Genomic DNA, 20148 nt, shown 5'->3' on the forward strand with positions numbered 1-20148 from the left:
TGTGCTTGTGCTTGTTGATGATACGGCTGCTCAATTGATAACCTACTAATAGGCAGCCTGCTCTCGTAACTGCGGAACAGTTTTCCAACATCGCCTACAGGGGCGGCACAGCACACCATTTGATCAGTGGGACAACTAGAAGCACGTGATAGCACGCGTTGTAGCCGCTAGAAAAGCGATGCTTTCGGGTATCCATTTTGCCATCTCTAAGCCTTTATTCTTATTGATTTGAGATCTCTTTTTGTTGCCTTTTCGCGTGTACCTTGCTATACACTCATGCCCGAGGACAAGCAAACACACTTTGATCGAGGGTTTTTTTCCGTCATGGCGAAAAGGTGGCAACTTCGTTTATTTGCCACCTTGCCACGACCTTGCTTTATAAGGGAACGCGCGCTCCTGTTTGTCCAAACGTTTGGCACCGTTCCAATCCGGTTCCCCGGGGCAGCGTGCGGTAGGAACACTGCACTGGCGAAGGTTTGCACCCTTTTGAAGTCGTCATATCACAAACTTTCCCCACCCAACCTTCCCTATTCGATTGCCAATTTGGGCCTACGATGGGGGATGATCATCATCATTTCATTTCATTTCATTTCACGTATATTAGTCAACCATTTAGATGTAACCATCAACACTTAATATCCCCACAAACTAATAAAACCGAACAGCGATCTTCAATAGAATCAATGCACCAAACGACACTGTTGGAAGCGCCCACTGGAAGCAAATGTGGGCCACTGTACACATTCAATTGATTTCATAACATCCACCATCGATCAGGGGTTCTGATTGATCCGGGTCTCACAAGCCGTCCCATCGTGCCGATGGGAGTAGCAACCTTCACACTCAGTACGCCACCTTACTTTCGAGAGCTTTGGATTTAGGATTAGGACTGGGACTGGGTGTACTTCATCGCAGCTGACCTCACAACCTACTCCAAAGCCCACCGCTCAAAAACCTCAAGAACAGAACACAAACGTCACCAGCACCACCAGAACACCCATGGGGGATCAACACCTCTCCACCCGATTGCAGTAACACCCTCTGTACGTACCACTTCCGAAAGAGAGAACTGGTCCTGCGCGCTGGAGGAGCGTTCGGAACGCACTGAAATTGCTGAAATATCGCGGACTTGTTTTTAACAATGCCCGCGCGAACACACAATACCAAACCAACCAAGCGGGGCCCGGGTCCAACAGTTTCGTCGACGACGACGACGAATCGATGTACACGGAACCCCACGACGAAGGAAGGGGATCGCGTCGCGTGTTGTTGTTGGTGGTCTCGCGCGCGCTGCTGTCGTTGAGCCGCCGGCGCACTTGATTCGATCGTCGATTGGGAGCTCTTCCCTTTATTTTGTGCCTGCGAGAAACCACGCGCCGTTTCTTGCCCTGCGGCACCACCAACGCGCGAAAGGAACAACCACCACCACTTCGATTCCGAATCGACTTAATTGAGAACTTGGTACACACACACGCACACCCTATTATCACTCTCTAACACACACGCACACGCGAGCGATCCTACACACCAGCACCAACGCAGTTACGGACGCGCGCTTCGCACACTTCACTAATCATAAGCTCAAACACTTGACTTTTTTGTGAAAAAATAAACCAACCCGCACACAAAATCACACTCTCGGCGGGGCGCAGCGCGGGGCTCTACACTACTGTGTACGCGGGGCGACGACAACAACCACAACACACGCTACTTCGCTACGCCTCTCTAACACGGTTGTTGTTAGCTGCTGATAGCGGCACACACCACCAACAGGCAAGACACTCGCGACTCGCCCAAGAGACGGCGTTTAAAATGAAAAAAATGCACAAACAAACACGACGCGATCGCGAGCTGGGCTAAAGAAGAACGCACCTTTCTTTCTGTAGATGTGTGTTGATGTAAATATTTTTTGCTTTTCATTCACTCACACGGTGTACCACTTGAATCACTGCTGCGGTGCGGCGGCGGTGGAGGTTAATTTAACTGATAGGAAGCAGCGCACAGCTCCTGTGTCTGGAGAAGATAGAGGAACAAGATGGGAATGTGTCTGTCAGTTAACGCGACGTGCATTGGTGTCTCGGAAGGTTGGAAATGGAATTGTTTTAATTAGTTTTAAGTTGTTTAATTTAATTGTCATTAAGGGAAGGTTATAACCGGGCTTAATTGTTGTGACAAGTGCGATGACACTTGAGTCGAAGTGTCTACTAAGATACTATTTGGTTATGCCACAAATACAACAACATCTAATGAAGATCGACTTAGGTGGTGACGAAGAGATGCAAAGTGTTAGTAACCCTTAAAGGCGTAACACAGTAGATACATAACATTTTAATTAAAGCTAGTGATTGTTCATGATGCCGTTCAGGCTTGGACATTACGGTTCATTTTCATGAACATGAACATGCTAGTTCTTTCATCTAGACGAAATGATCGTGAATCGCGATTCTTTCGTTCATTTCAGTTGATTCTTTGGTAGACCCAGACCTTCTTCATTACCCCATAAATTAGAGCCCAAGAATTTTGCAAACCAGAATATTTGCGACCAAGAATTTTGAGAAACAAGATTTTTACTAAGAATTTTGCGACCAAAAATCCTTATAGGCCGCTTTCATTCTTCACTATGACTGATTCATACTTCACAAGACTAGAATAGTGCCCAATTGGTTGACGTCGCCCGAATGAGTATTTACGGCGACCAGTAACGCTTTTACGATGCCGGTTTGGCTAGGTAAACCCTGTAAAGGATGGCCTAGAGTAGCGATCGGTAAACTTTATGACCGAAAGAGCTAAATTCTACAATAATGCTCGTAAAGTTTCACTTGAAGAGCCAAATTGTTAAACCAAGAGCAAAAATGTGTGAAAGTTATTTGAAATATATCAATTGTTAAGAGCCGCTTAGAGCAAAATTCAGTTTTTATAAAACAAAAGAAGACTTGTAGGACTCTAATCACAATGATTTCAGTCATGCATATTTTTGTAATTAAGTTGCAAATCAGAATGAACAGTTAAACCAGTTACCGAGATTTAACACGCGAAAGCATCACTTATCTCCGGAATCATTCACTGTGAGTGAATTACTACTAGTGGGCGTGAAGAGTTGAATCATTGATTAATATCTATTCTTAAAGATTTCATTGAACTCACCACTTACGGCAGGATTCATAAACTGTCAATGAGTTAATATTCGGTATGAAGCACTAGATCGCAAATGAATTAAATCAACTCTTCGTAATGTTAGTTCAACTGATTCACTGTGAACTCTTAACTCACTCACTCAAACTGACTCAGTATGCCCATCACTGCAATGAACAGTTGTTCACGCAATCGTTGACACAAATAGAATTAGTCATAAATAATTTAAAAATTAGATTATTATGCTAGGTACATCTCAATTATTTTTTCATTTCAATTTGTCAATTTTACAAGATTATTTTGATTTGAGCATTGCAATTAGAGTAAAATATAAATTATCATCATCATCACGCATCTGTAGCGCAATGAGAAATCATAAAAATATGACGAATAAAAAATAATTTAAAAAAGGCACTAAATCGTATTTCAACATTGCCGTGGGTTCAATATGATCCACAAAATTACGGAAAAAAGCTTTGCAATACAATCGTCAACAGTTTGGAAACGGTAAAACACTTCATAGACAGTTATTGGCGTATTTTGGTTTTATGCAAACCAATCTGTTTTTTTATACTATTTGTTTCCCTGCACCCTGCGCATTGAAAACGTCAACCATGGTCCCGCGCTCGTATTACACGCGACAAAATTTACCTACTCTTGCAGAACCAAACAACCAAAACGCACACCAGCTTTACGGTGCTTGCAACTGTTGTTGTGCTGGCAAACGGTGGGGGTTGCGAATTAACCGCCTCTTCAAACAAATAAACCAGCAGCGGCAAGCAAAATTGGCAAAAAGGCCCGCTAAGATCGTAAGGCAACGTTCTTACGATCACATTGCAAGTGAAAAAGAAACTCCCCTTCTTATTGTGTGTATTTATTCAACCCGGCAGCGAGCGCGCCTTGGCATTGACCGCCGCGTGGTGTTTATTTTCACTTGTGTAGGGGCAGAGTGAACCCCCGATTCCGATGCGTGTTGCATAAATCTGGAAGAAAAAGGAAAACAAGAGAAAAAACACAAATTAAATTATTGACTAAATTGAAGCTCGAATGAATTAAAAATAGGTTAATATTCATCAATTAAAATAATACAGTTCGAAAAAGCCTTGCGGGATTTATTTAAGAATAACCCATCATCCCAACGTTTATAAATAAAAGGCACTCGTCTACGAATCTAAATTTGTCTCGTGTGTCCCCTGGTGCTACGCGGTAAGATAAGACGCTTTTTAAAAATGTATTTCACAACCGTCCCGCTTGCCCGTTTCTTTCGTCTGTTTTTATTTGCAAATGCAAATTAACCACATTCCTTAATTCGTTTCATAGATTCAAAGATGCACACTACCGCGAACCTGTTTTGAGCTCGGTGTTTGAATGAATAAAACCCCAATATACCTTTGCTCTGTCTGAGGCACATTTATTGTTAACAAAATTGTAAACTCACTCTCGAGATGCTCAATAATAAACGCCCCCCCACAAGGGTCGTAATGGTGATCTTAGACTACAGAAATAAAAGACAGCGAGCCTGTGACGAACCGGGGAAGCACACAAACATATTCCCCATCTTTTCGACAGTGCGGCGTTAGAATAGTGTTTACTGTCCAGACATACACAATTCAAGACATCGGCCACCACAGAGCGATGAATCCGCGTAAAGAAAACGCAAAAAACGCAGTCCCATCTTCTCATTGTGATACATATTATTCATGCAAGTGTGTGTTTGTGTATTGGATCTTTTTTATTTTATTTTATTTCGTTCCAATGTCATTTCATCTCCCAACCCCGGGGGTTGCAGGCCGTTCGTTTGTTTATCTACATAAATTAGCATAGCCGGCTTGCCCGGTCAGTGTGGAGCCAGTTCTTCTTCTTTTTTCGGTGCGATCTGTTGCCCCGTGGAGGAAGGAAACATTTCACTGTGATGCCTTTTACGTCAGTGGAATTTGAAAATGTGGCACCCGAAACTGGGATGGCTGCAGCCGACCGACCGATCGACCGGGACAGTCCTGCTGCCTGGCGTCTTATGAATGCAAATTGGTGATTCGATGTTCCAGCGAAGGCTAAAAATAGAAAGCAAAGATGACTGTGTACCACCCCGTGTGTCGACGGCTGCCACCGTGATGGAGTGGAGTGGAGTATTTCAGGGGGTGCATCATTGTCGGGTGCATCATCAACGTGTGCTAAAGGCAAGGGGTGAGACACTAGCGATGCTCTAATGGTGTGATCATTATTTTGTACGTCTTTTGCAACTTGGCACTGTGAGTGTGACGGGCGCAGTTTGAATAACGTCATTTTAATTGCTAAATTAAGGGGCTAACATTTGCATGTGCATAAATTTTGTAGCGAACTGCTCTGGTGACACGGTTGAGACGGTGAGCTTTTACTATTGGTCGAATTTTCTGAACAGTATGATTTTTATTTTAATTCATTTTAACCATGAAAACTTTAGAATATTTCTCATAAATCATTTTTTCATCCATCAAACAATGTACTTTTTTGTATTATCTGTTTAAAAACAAATCAGTTTCAAAAACATTGATACTGCACCCATTTTAAATACGACTTTTAACGCATCTAACCGAGAATGGCCGGATGGTCTAGTTATAAACGTGTGGCCTTTGTGAAGCCTTGATCCGTAGTTCAATTCCCATCCGAGACCTACCTCGTAACGCCTGTATTAAATTGCAAGAAAAGATTTAAAAAAATTAAATTGCCAAAACTTAATTAAAAGGAACATCATAAAAGCTAAAAATTTCAACTCTTAAATAAAATAAAATAAATATGAGCGAAATTTAAAATACTAGTGACATTACTTTGATTATGAAAATCATCACTTGACTATTTTCTTCATGACAAATGCCTTCTGTGGACCAGTTTCCACAGGCTGGTGTCCATCGGCATACATCATGCCCTTATCTTGCCTGTTATTCAAGATATTTGAAGTCCATCTTTGAGTATTCTTCTATACACAAGCGCCTATAAATAGGTTGACGTTGACTGGTTAAACTCTGGTTTAACAGTTGACTGGGAGTCTGGTACAAACGTCAACAATTCTTCAGTAAGTTGAGCGAGCAGTCTTGTTGAATGCTCTAGCTTCACCACCAAGTATTTTGAACCTTAACTTCACTCAGCAGTTGTTGTTCATCCAGTTCATAGTTGAATGACAACGCCTGTGGCAACATGACTAATTGGTTGAATTAAGTTGTTAACGGTCTAATGCTATACAAGTCAAATACAAGTATTATTTTTCAAGATAACCTGGTTTGTCTTATCTGAATTTGATTTGGTCTATATAACGTTTTATGGCTACTTTCACGACAATTTGTGCTATTACCAGGTTTATGTCATGTAATGGTGTACTATCATGTGATAAACATATACATGCGAGGAAGGCTATTAGCGTTTCAAGGCTATTTGTATGTTTTTCGACCAATGCCAGACGTGTATGTAGTAATTTGAGAATCAAAATGCAAAGTATTGCTAAAATAACATTTTTGAAATATTTTTGGAATTCACATTGCCTAACTGGATCATGAAATTCTTTCTTTAATAGTACGTTCAACTACATTATTCATGTTTGTCCAAACCACAATAACCACAACCATATGTCGGAAACGAATCCACTAAACATTGAATTCCGTTAAATAGGAAGTTCGTTTATTTAGCCCCCGGAGTAATGAATATTCTTCCCTCGGCTAAACAATCTGCTTTCCAAGCCCGAAGGAAGCAACAAACAGTTCACGGTCACAAACACTCAGCAGCAGCACGCCCTATCCCTGTCGAGGGCCATCAGGTAGGTGGGAACACGATAGTTTCCACATGCAAATACCCGATACGCTGCGGTGCAGTGTCTACTTTACATGAATTTTAAAACAAATTTACACTGTTTACCTTTCAGGCCTGGTGCGCAAAATGGACGTTGGAGGTTCGCATCACCTCACCCCGCACACGATCAGTCAGTCAGTCCGTTCTGTTTTGCTTGCTGATGATCTTGAACAAGATCCACATACATTCGATGCCCCAAACTCGGATGATGTCACTCCGAACACGCGTTCTTCGTAGTGACCTTCACCTAAAAGCTTGAACAAGCGAGCGCAACATCGTTCTTATCGCAAACGCGTAATTGTTCTTCAAAACAACCAAACTTTCCCGTTCCTGTTGATACTTTATTACCTGTGCACAAATTTCGCACAAACATTCCAATCAGCAACTTCAAAGTATCGGCATCAAGCATTGATTTCATCCTATCCGCAGTAACGCCTCTGATTAGTCGCCTAAATCCCCGCAGCAGCGATAAGGAAAACGTTCGCCGCTCGCAGCTCGTCTGAATCGCTCCAACCGTCTGTCCGTCCAGCTGCAACTTGGGTGTTCATTAACCTAACATTTACGTTCGCCAGAACCGTCGATAACGAAAAGGGGGGGATGATGATGATGTCTTGCCGGCCGTCTGGTGCTTCGATACACACACGATAAGGATAAAAATAGATACCGACCGGCAATGGGTGCAACACATCGCCAGAGTGGCGAGCCTGCTCGAGGGTAAAATGCAATCAACAGGCAGCCAACCCCCTCCCGCCGCTGGTTGAGGGCTGCTGGCGCGGTTGGAAGGAAATTGGTGGGAAATTGCTATAATCACCCTTCATCCCTCCCCCCGTGATTGCAGCACGAAGCAACGAGCCAGCAAACTGTCCTGATGCTAGAGCATCGGTGTACACGAGACCATTACATCACCGTTTAACGGCACGTTGAGTGAACGATACATAAAAGCTAACAGCGATACATCGCAACGTGTATCAGTGCTTGCCCCTTTTGAATGATTGATCGGAATCGGTGTCGGTGTTTGGTGTGGTTTGTCACATAAACATGTAAGATCTTTCAAAACCGTCAAAGTTCTGAAATCTTCTGAGCAATCTTTCTTTAATTATTTCCACTTGAATTGAGAGTGGCTATTTTGGTAATGAGCTGATAAGCAAATTTTGCTCACACCCACTGACACCCACCACTAAACAATCGATCAGTATATATGTCTTTTTTGGGGGGCAGTGGGGTTGGTTGGCCTATAAAGCTCAATGACGTTCAAGCGGAAGGTGGCTTTTTTTGCGATGAAATGTCAGCGATAGCAAAATCGGAGTGACGGATTCGATGGCAGCGCGGCAGTGGGTGAATGGAAAAATAAAATAGCCATAATTGATAAGACTCGGGGGGGGCAAGGGCGAGACGATACAGACCCGTGAGAGTGTGAATGACGCAGTGTTATTTTGGACGATATTTGCAACTCATGCCTACATCCGTAGCATGATGTTGGCAGATCGTTGGTGAGTTTGCTTTGTCAGCATCTAAACAAAATTAAGACTTTCATTACATGCGATAACAAAATAAAGCGATATCAATTAAACAATTAATGGGTTGTAAAAATTATTATTTCACATCTTGAGCTTCAAAAGAATTAGGAGAAAATATTGCATCTAACTTACATAACGTATACTTTACACTAAAGTATTTCTTTTAAAAATTGAGTATTTTCACAGTGAATAAAAGAGCATGATTAGGAAGTCCTGAATGTTGTCTTTTAATGCAGATTTCATTACAGGGCAATTTTCTTATGAATTGGTGGCTTAAATCATGTCAACACTTCATACAAAACTACGCATAAAACTAACCTCAGATTTACAGCTTGAAGAATATGTGCTTGAAGAATATGTAGCTCATGAAGGATTGAACTTTATTGCTGAAGGACACATATTGTACCAAGAAATGGTAACTGTTACATGCATACAACCCTAATGATAAATATTATTCCAGCGACAGGCTGAAATGTAAGCTTGTTGGCAGGAAAAAGAAAGTGCCTGAATAGCAGAAAATTGTGTTGGAACAAACTCCCGTTAAATCCAGTATAATATCGTTATTACGCTACAAATTTTGTTGCCATTGATATCCATGTATTCTGTATTCTTTAAGTCTGAATTTTTAATAATGGGGGTTCTACGATAGTACTCAGAAGACGACTGAAATCGTGTCAACATTCCATACAAAACCACTTGCCCGGTGTCGTCCGAGGTCCGAATCGTTTGGAAATGTCCGGAGTCATCCGGAGTCGTCGGGAGTTGGAGATGGCTGGAGTTGTACGGAGTCGGCTGGAGTCGGCCGGAGTGGATCGGGTAGAGCGTGGAGTCGGGTGAAGAAGATCGGTGCTATATTTTTGTGGTCAGGCATTTCACCTCCGACTCCGACTACTGACTCTGACTCCGGTCGACTCGGAACACTATTCTTCAGTCGCGGGGCAAGAGATTTTCTCAAAATGAGAAAATATTGTCATACACTCAAAACAGTTTCTCAAAATGAGAAAAATTGCTCTTTTTTGAGAACTAGTATTGAGTGCCTGATAAACTGTAGTGAGTTTTGAGTCCAGACGACTCCGGACGACTCCTGATGACTCCGAACGACTACGATTTTGGGCGGAACTAGGGGTTGTTGCCGGAGCGGGTCCTGGACAACAACAGCCGGAATCAGATTGGAGTCGTGGGTGCGATCTAGAGAGCAGCAATCCAAAGTTGTGATTCGAAATAAATAAAAAGTTGTGATTCGACACCGTTGTCGAGGCTAATTCAACAATGTTAAGGTGTTAAGGTGTTCAAAAGCAGCACAACATTGTTTATTTGAGCTCGAAAACGGTGTAAGTTTTAAATTTTTTAAACAACTTCTTTGACTAGTTGATGATTTGAAATTAAGATCTTCAAATCCCTATATCTAGAATAAATATAGAAATTACTACATATTTTTGAGTGTTTTTTTTTATTTGATTTCAATTCAAAAAAATATCTTTTTTATACGGTGTTGTAAACATGTTTTGTTTCATCAGTTTTTTTTACAGGTTGTCTCACATGAGACTAGAACGATATTGGATATAAATACAATTGAATTCCAGTCCTTCCCAAAATTTATTAATTTGGTACCTCCGCCTAAATATACGATCATAACCACGTCCTCAATTCCACAATCAATAGTCACAATCTTAATCCAACAATCTTCAACTCGCTTTTGCAAGAAAGAAACGTGCACCTTTCAAAAAGCCGTGCTAAATCCTTCCCTCAGAATCATCTTCCATCCGTTCAGATTTCAGCGATCAGCAACATAAAAAAAACACACACACACACAGCATTACCACCCTCTTGGCACCAGCCAGATAAAAAGCCTTGGCCTGCACAGCCCACCGCCACGGCTGTTGTCCATGTATGCACCCGCGTCTTGTTTGTGGCCATAATCGGCATACAGCGGCATTTACTACACTGGCCAAGGGGGCCACCTTCCACCCAGCCACCCGAAAGCGTTAGCCTGTCATAAAGCGTTCCCGTGGAAGAGAAGACGACAAAATTGCACGAAAGGAGGAACTGAATCGCCATTGGAAAAGAGTTGAGTAATTTGACAGAAAATTAAACATATTTCGCCCCCGGTGGAAAGGACACGAGGCGATAAGGCAAAGGGAAGGCGATGTGCAATAAAAGGAAAAGTGTGTCATTGAGCAGACACTACCACCAAGGTGAGAGAGTGCTGGCAGTTGTGATTGTCGATAAATTGAATGCGAATGATTTTATTCTTTATTAATTGAAGAACACTCCCAACAAAACAAGTGATTGTTAAAAGGCAAAAAATAAACATATAAACTTAAATAAACAAAGCTTAACATTAACTATTTATCTGCGAACTTGCTTACCTTGTGTATTTGTCCCTTATCTTCGCTGCACCATCTCCGGTAGTTCCCCTCTTTCGAATGGATAGTGCACGAGCGCACAAATATAGACGCTCATTTGAACGCCATTTTACAGGGTTTTCAATGATATTATTGACATGTTCAGCGAGTTGTTGATTCGTTCGGGCATATAATTGACACTTTCAGCGAGATATTGAATTGTTCGGAAGCAGGCGTTGACAAGTTCGGCGATACTATAGAGCTGTCACTTTCGTACCCCTTGGACTGCAGCTTGGATCATTCTCATCAGAAGGTAAACAAACGGTTTTCGTAAAAATATGTTTGTTTTAACTAATTCATGAATTAAACAGCTTGGGGAATGATTATTAGCTACTTTTAGGGCTTTTATGAATGAAAAATTGAACCCTGCGGCACAGTGTGTAAACAAAACAAATGACAACACTACAGAATTGCTGAACTTGTCAACGCCTGCTTACGAACAATTCAATATCTCGCTGAAAGTGTCAATTATATGCCCGAACGAATCAACAACTCGCTGAACACGTCAATAATATCATTGAAAACCCTGTAACGCCACACCACGCTCTTGCAGCAGCTAGCTACTACCCACGTGCTTCGGCTGTACTTGCGAACGTTGTGAACAACCGCATTAGCAAAGTGTCCGGGTGCAAACACAATGCACAATTTAGCTTGTTGCAACGATTTAAGCAGCAAAATGAAAAGAAGAAAAAACGACCCACAAAAACTACACCCCTTCCCAGTTCCGTACAGAGACAGTGAGAGAGGGAAGGAGGGCAGCCAAAACACCGAAACCGCACAAACGTAAACAAATCGCTGTCAAATCAACACGCACTCACAGCCCACTAAGCACTAGCCCGCTACTAGAACGCACACACGCTCTCATTGCGATCGAAATCCATCTGTCATCACGCAGATCAGCTAGTGTGAGAGTGTGTGTGTTGGTCTGTCGGTGTGTTTTATCAATCGTTTCAAGTACAATTTACGCCAATTGTGCAACGGTTTTGGTTAGCTAAAGCGCACCACAGGCACAGGGCTGTGACGGGTGGCAAGCCAAACCCCACGGAAACGGATCTTCTCGCCCTACAGCAGCGCCACATTAAACCATGTTTGTTGTGCTATAAATAAACAGCTGCCACACTGCCGCCTTTGCCACCACCACCACCGCCGGATTTGGCACTTGTGAGGAGTGATCGGGAGACAAAGAAGCACAACAAGCGGTCCTCCCACACGCGGTGGGCATTAGTTGATCGCGCATCACACCACAGCCAAGAAGAACAGGACGCATCATCATCCCGTTGTCGTTTCAAGGCGGTTACGGTTTTCGATTTTAGTGCCCCACAAACGCACGACGATCGTTTTTGAAATTCAAAATACAGAGAATACACACACACGTCACATCATATATGAGAGAGAGAAAAAAACACGCACATCACGCAAACATCTATTTAAGCTATCTCGTAAGTTTGATCGATTTTGATGTGTGTATTTTTTCCATCTTCTTATTTCTCTAATGCAGCAGAAAGCGAGAAAATCGCTCTTCACACACTGACACACCGTACACACACACACACAGACACACAAGGGATGGACACCGCCGTTGTGTCGCCAGCTTGCATCCGGAGAGACCAGCCGCCCGCCGATAATGACTGATAAAAGATCCGGTTTGCAGCATCCCACCAGCCTGCTGCAGGTTGTCTTGTTGTCCACACACACACACACACACGCCACCCGGTTGTACCGTTATGCACCAGAATGCAGCAAAACCAACGCACACAGTCACACGAAATGGAAAGAAGTGGTTTGCACACGCGGTTTTTATTAGCTACACACACCACACCACAAGATCACACACACAATCCGTCCACTCCGGTTGGTCGGTGGCCAGGAGGAAGGCTTCTTCAGTACTGAGGGCAACAACAGCAGCAGCAAAACCGCGTCGTCGTCGTCGTCGTCCGCACGTCGTAGAAAGAAACGGGTGAGCAGAGAGAGACGGAGAGAACGCAACGTGAACGCGGGTATGGGTCACCGGCATACTTTGTCGCACGTTTGCATGCACACACATGTAAGCCGCTAGGGAACGGTTTTTTTGTGCGAAATACACAGTGACAGAGTGCCGAAGAAGAATGCGTGACGCGCGGGTAATAGAACAGAGCGCGCGCGATCGCAGCAAGCCACCACCACACAATGTAGGCAGCAAACACGCACACAAACACACACACACACTGCCAATGTGTAGATCCCTAGCCAGCTGTGTGTTGCTGCCCCCCCCCCCCTTCTCATACTACACACAGAACAGAACGAGGCATTTCGCGGCGATCGGCATTGTGGTTGTGTGTCGTAAGATGACAGCTTTTTTTCGCCTGTGTGTCACTGTGTCTGCGAATGGGTACTGGCGCGGCACTTGTTGTAGCGCGCATTAGTGTCACCACCCAAACAAACAAACAAACAAAAAACAATTGCAGCACAAATTATTGAATGTTGATATTCCGTTTTCGGGTTGATTTGTTGAGCGGTTGCACAGAACATAACCCTAAAACACGCACACACACACACGCAAAACAGACACCGCAACGGGGTGCGTACAAGAAGAACGTGTACCACCTAATGCAGCAGATTGAGTTGTGTACTGCGCGAGTGTGTGATGTACCGAGTAGATGGAACGGACGGCGTGTGTGTTATCAGCGCGCCGAATATTCTCTGTCCTTCGGTCGCTGCTCACACACTCGCACACAGCCGCGCACGCTGATCTGATAAACTTTCACTCACTCACCCTTGTGCTTGTGATCGATATACGCGCTCGTCCGAGATTCACACACGCATTTTTTTTGTTGCTACGAACAGTACGCACACGCAAATCCGGTATGTAAAAGGTGTACAGTAACTTTGGAGCGCAGAAGATTCGAACGCAGCACACACGATTTACCGACCGCGGCAGCACCAGCCATGCAGCAGCCACCAGTAACAACACAAAACACGCAACTTAACGCCGAAGTGCCGCGCACGCCGAGGCAGACCCCCTAAACGTAAATCACGGATCGCACCGGTGCGCATTACAGGGTGTGCCGGCAATGGTGTGTGTGTTTTCATTGGATTTTGGGAACTTTTTTTATACTATGCTATATATTTTATATCTAAATGTTTTAGTTGTTATGTCAATGGTTTTGATCCATAGTGAAATAGGAACTAACTTAAATATTATTGTTGTTAAATTTATTTATAATATAAAATATTGTTGGCACGAACAATTATAGAATTTATAATACTCTCATATTTAAGCATTAAATAATCAATCCAAAAATTATTAGAGATAAGCACAATTTTCGATGAAAAAAAAACTATAATTTAGGACCCCCGTTGGAGGTTGCAAAAGTGTGCGAGCTACCCTGTACGCTAAACCAGCTCGGCCAGCTACACCACCACTACGTGCGTGCGTATGTGAAGTGGATTTTGGGGGGATGGATTCAGTGAACGGCTGTGTATATGTGTATGTGTGCGTGAGGGTAAGTTGGACCCTTCGCTCATACATGCAGACGGTGCCCCAAAGTTCAAGCGTACCAGTTACAGTGTGCGGAACAAGAGTGGGTACACAGTCATATCGCGTGTAAAGAATATTTTTTTCGGTAGCTAGGTGTTTTTTCTTGTCATTATTCGGAGGCGTTACTTTTCGTGTTTTGCTCAAATATGTATTGCTTGTGTTGAAATCTTATTTATTCACTGTTTTATATTTTGAACAAAAAGTATATTTATTTATAAAATTAGCGTTTATATTTATAAAATTAACAATAAACAGCATAATTCTTTCTGTTTAATTGCTGTATAATAAAAAAAAACCTAAAAATGTTATTATATCTTCTTATTGATCGATTCAAGATGTATGGACAACTTTGCAGAAAATAGCCATGCTCGTTATAGTAAACATGTGTTAAACTTTTTTCCCTACTTTTGTTTTTTGCATTAGGTCAATTTTTGCATAGTTGAAAGATTTGAAAGCAAAAATCATGACATATAACAAGAAATTGAGACTTCTTTTAAAATTTAGGATTGAAAACGTTCTATCAGAAATTAGTGGGTATGTTAACTCGAATATTTACTCAATATAATTTATCTGATCAATTAGAACCTAAATGTAAGTAATCGGTTGATGAAACAGGAAAAACGGGGCAATTTTGAATCGACTTTTGCATGTGATTTAAACTCTTTAGATTGTAAAAAAACAACAATACAAATTTTTCATGTATTCGTAATTTTCTATAGAAACTATATTGTTAAAATAGGAAACATTCAAGTCTTAAAGGATTTATTTTTTTCTGTATTTTTATAGAGACTTTGAGCCAATTGGCCTCATTCACCTCTTTATTGATTTAAGATGATCAGTAGTTACACTGCTCTCTTGCTTGTCAATTGTGTCGTTAAATTCAATCTCAGGCAATAAAAATACTGGCGATACTGGCGTTATGAAAGAAATACATTAATCCCATTCTTATGTATCATCATCATCAAAAAATAAATCATCAGAAAAGCAAATAACATGAAGGAATGTCATGTATTCGTTTAAATTAAGGCATTTTTAAAGGGTTAGTCCACGACCATTTACAAACATGTGGAACATAGAAGACAATTGAAAGCAGCTGGTTAACATTTTGATGAACAAATTAGCATAAATTATACAGTCCGAATTTGCTAATTGAATTTTGATTGCCGGGCAACTATTGAATGTGTGTCTTGTAATTAGCAGGTTTTTTTTTCGATACAAGTAAAACAGGATTTTTATCAAGTGGCCTAGAGATTTTAGAAACCGAGTTTTATATAACAACGTATACTTTCGATTGGAAGTTTCAGCTTATTAAGGAATTACCTAACCAATTAAAAAGAATGCCTAATAACAGGAAGTGCAGAATGTACGGCACATAATCTGTAAGATCTTCATTTGTTATTCTGTAGTTTGATATTTTGAACTTCGTATTTGACCATTCTAGATTTTTATTAAATTGAACAAAAATTACTTACGATTCAGGCCCCTTCGCAAATGCAGCTGGGCTAGGTTTCGTTGATACACATGAAACAACATATCAATTTAAATTTTCACAGTACACCATATCCCTTACTAATCACATTAGACACCATTTGCGCTGCACCTTAAGAACGCGATAGGATGCTACAGGATTTAAGCATAACTGAACAGTGCAATAACACGATGGATGTGCAAAAGAGTATGACGCGATCACCAAAGATCGCGTTTTGGCAGCATGCTACGTTCCATCTTGAATGCACACATTTTCATTAAGGCCAGCCTGTGGAGCGTGTTTTGCGTGCAGGTTCGATTGAAACTCACCCCGTCAATGGGTCAATGAATTTAACAGCAGGAAAACATCAAAGGGCTACCAGCAGCGAAGAGGGATCCCATGTACCGTGCAACCGGCGATTGAAGGTAAAGGTTGCAATGGGGCTGCAATTGTTGGCCTCAGATCGCCGCCGCGCCAGATCGTTTTGCGCAATCGCAAGATAAGCACAAATGATACGCTTGGTGCATAAATGCATCTATGATACTTATAATGATGCTAATAACAATGTCGATCCGAACTGGGGATGGTCTCCCGCCTCGTGGCAAAGGGACGCTGTATGGGTCAGTGGGTTGCACATGCCACCCCGTGCCGTGCATACTACCTTCGATGCACTTTGCATTTGTAATTGACCCGCAGCAGTACGCCGGGTGTAGGGTTTGCGTTTGCAGGGTGCGGGTGATTTGTAGTATGGAGAGGCGAAGAGGGTGGGGAAGCGATATCTCATGCAAAACACAATGTTTGTGCAGTATCTGTTTGGGTGTTTTCGTGTGCGGTTTGCATCGTGTGCTCATTGTGTGCTGCATTGTTTGAGTGCCGCCGACTGCATTTGGGATGCACACATCCCGGTTCGGGGGGGTGGGGGAACAGTGCATCGCGTGCTGCGCTTTGGCTGCGTGTGTGGAGAAACAAACCGGACTGCAATGTTGCATCCTGTACGGAATACAAATTTTTAGACGATCTTAAATAATGGCACGACGGGATTGTGGTAGCATTTGGTGGAGGTTACGTTTAGACCCTTGGTATGGATCAATACTGTTTTGTTTGCCTTCAGTTGGGGGCCAGTTGAAAGACGGCAAGTTAGAAGATCTCAAATGTGGCAACATTGTAGCATAAGGCCTTTGTATATGTTAGTATTATGTTCAATGCTTCTTCGGATGGTTGTAATAATTACAATTTTATGAGAAAAAAAATTCAGGAACTATAGGAACATTTCCTACATATTGAATTATTGCGTGCTCCACGGAAGAAATAATTAACTATTCCACACTGAAATTTACATTACTCACGGTCACTCCAGGCATGCTACATGCATTACTTACTTACTTATACGGCACTACAACCGCTTTGCGGTATTTGACAGACGCCGTTATGACAGACGCCTCCACGTCATTTTGCCACCTCGATGTAGGCCTACCACGCCTCCTCTGTCCTTGGGGACGGCCTAAAAAGCCTGGAGTTTTGTATTGGTAAATAACATTGAAGGTGACGTTTTGGACTTTAACCATCCTAACTTATTTTCATTCTACTGTATCCTGATTTAAAAAAAATCATCTTTAATTGTAAAGGTTTTCAAACAAGGTGTTTAAAAAAACCGGAGTGGTTTTTCGGGATTGTCAGTGATAATAAATCAACACCTTCGCAAATTGCATAGATTTCCTAACCTCACGTCGTACAGCTTGCATACAGTCAGGCGCAAAAGTAAAGCGACATCTATTGGCACCTTCAACATATATTGATTTACACATCGTCCACTAACAGCGCTAGCGTCGCCTTAGATTGCAATTCTCTTAGCTCCTCCCACTTCACTGGAACAGCGTTAGGACTATGTAAAAATATATTAATGTTTTGAATTTAAACATTAAAACTTAGACTTGGACTGCTGTGACAATTCATTTATTTTGACCGATCGCGTCGAGTGCTAAAGATGGACTGACTTTCGATTTCATACGCTCGTGATAGCAAACTTCTCTGGTTTGTCGCTTAACCTAGGAAATTCTAAGAAAGGCCGATCGGCCACCAAAAGCGCGCACGTGCCTTAGCGCAGACAATTGTCTTTTGTTTAACCTTTCATCCCACTTGCGAGCAGGCTTCACACTGTTCATATTGTCATTGTTTTACAAAGCAAATACAGAGTTCTTGGTATTGTTTTCGCTTCGCTCACACCATCTGGCGCCCCTAGTTCCTAGCATCGTATTCTTTTGCTTCGACAATTAATACGCGAAAAATTTAACAACTAAGAACAATTTATATTGTAAACCATTACATCTCGTATAGAATTGCATTTGATTTGTATATGTCATTCGCGAACCATGTCGTATAATTGTTTGCTCTTTTACTTCTTTCTTCACAGTTGCTAAAGCTGCCCCGGAAAATTACTCTTACTTAACTGTAACTAGTCAAAATGCAGTTTGATCTAAATTTTATAAATTTTATCTGTTGAAGAGTCCTTTTTATAACAAAGATATCCTTTGATTCCCGCTTGATGCTGTTTTATTCATACAAGTCAAATGGGCGAATGGGTGGAGCTTGTCGGCCATTTTCCCACTACCATCTTTGTTCTGATGTGAGCGGTTCCAGCAACAGGGTAGTAAGATGAGCCTTACAAAAGCTTACTAACAGATACTCACAGATGGCGCATACTAATTTCGAACATGTTGTTCGTTTCGATAAGTATTGGGGAAATCATATAGAATCGGACAGAATGAAAAATAATTATTTTTGGAGTTTTTTTTTATTAAATCATTACTAAAATGAGATAATTTTTGTCATGATGTCATACCAATGTTTTAAGAAGCGTTTTACCGAGAGAAATTCTGATAGTAGTTTTTGTTTTAATTTAATATTTGTTTTATGAGTTAAATTGATAAATACGACAGTTTAAAAAAGGAATAAAACAGAGCTGTATATTACGAATTCATATGACAAAAGTTGTTGTTTTGCATATAATTATTTGAGTATACCATCTATGAATGTGTTACTAATATAGAACTCTGTTTCGCTTCGTATTTCAAATGAAAAAAAGTTTAATGTTTTCATTACTCTTTTAAAAAACTCTTGACAACAATCCTTGCACCGAAAAAGATATCCGTATAACACGCAAATTTATGCAATTATCTGCCATGTTGCTTTTAATTTTCTAATTGGGTAGTTGAAAAAGCATACATTTTTTGTTTAAATCTAACAAAAAAAAAAAAAAAAGGAAACAAGAATTACTTCATTCCAATTCCACCAAACCCCCATCCAATTTTTACTGGACCTGAAGCTTTGACTTTGAAGCCTTACTGGACGTTGTGCATCTCTTTCTACGTTCGATCCTTTCCCTTCCAGAAACAAGCAACAAAAAAACCCCTCTTCTCGCAATCGGATTTACGAATCTACCGGCCAGAATGGTTTTCGGCTCCCATTTTCGTTAAGTGATTGGATTTCGGGGGGAGCAGCAAAGCATCTGCTTTACTGCTTCCTCCTTGTTGCTGGTAAACCCCTCTCGCTCACAAGCAAAAAACAAGAGGAAAAAAGACCGGAAACCGCGCACATGGGTCTAGGACACTCCAAAAAGCGAACCAATTGTTTGTTTGTGCCGTTTCGTACTACTACAACGAGCTACCCCGTCTGCATTCCAAACACAGCGTCGTGGAATGCGATATTTGCGCAACGATATAAAAGCGTCCTACATTTCTCACACCCCCAGAGTGTGTGTGTGTGTGTGTGTGTGTGTGTTTGTGTGTGTGACTAACCGGAACCTTTTACTTCGTTAGTGTAGGGGGGTGGGGAGACCGAATATGGGGTAACATCGAGCTGGAGCCACCGAAAGGCTCCACTCTGCTACGAATGAACGAACTAATATCCGAAATAACACATTGCGCACACACACAAACGGCAAACCCGGGTGCAACTCAATTCGAGGATATAAATGACCTCTATTATTGGAATTTATCTTAATGGAAAATGGACCATCGTTTCTAGACGGCTCGCTGGATCGTTCTTTTTCTTCCCCCAAAACTTCCCGCTTGCCTCGTTGCTTTTGCCCTTCCGTTCCGCATACACGCACACACACACAGACATGGGGTAATAAATTTTATTGGTTTTCTTGTTATTAGATTTTTTTTCTTCCAGTCACAACGATGGATGGACACGGTTTTGGGTGTATCCTTTTCTTTTGGGTTGCCTCCATTTTTCTCCATTTTTCTCCACTATTAGTATGGCTGTGGTTGTAAGTGAGTGTGTGAGTGTTTG

General features: G+C 41.8%; 1 protein-coding gene across 2 annotated transcripts in view; it reads right to left on the reverse strand.

Moving 5' to 3' along the window:
- LOC120899642 (cGMP-dependent protein kinase, isozyme 2 forms cD4/T1/T3A/T3B) overlaps positions 1 to 13814 on the reverse strand; it is a 129620-nt gene extending 115806 nt beyond the window's left edge. The window contains exons 1-2 of one of the 2 annotated variants that reach the window (XM_040305713.1): positions 13623 to 13814; positions 1052 to 2013 (exon numbers count right to left, since the gene is read on the reverse strand). The gene's annotated coding sequence lies outside the window, so the exon portion shown is untranslated. Of the gene's footprint in view, positions 1 to 1051; positions 2014 to 12590; positions 12742 to 13622 lie in introns of those variants that run through there. The other variant, XM_040305714.1, reaches the window with a different exon arrangement.
- Positions 13815 to 20148: the final 6334 nt, after the last annotated feature.

Source organism: Anopheles arabiensis, chromosome 3 (genome assembly GCF_016920715.1).
Source record: "Anopheles arabiensis isolate DONGOLA chromosome 3, AaraD3, whole genome shotgun sequence".
NCBI classification, from domain to species: Eukaryota; Metazoa; Arthropoda; class Insecta; order Diptera; family Culicidae; genus Anopheles; species Anopheles arabiensis.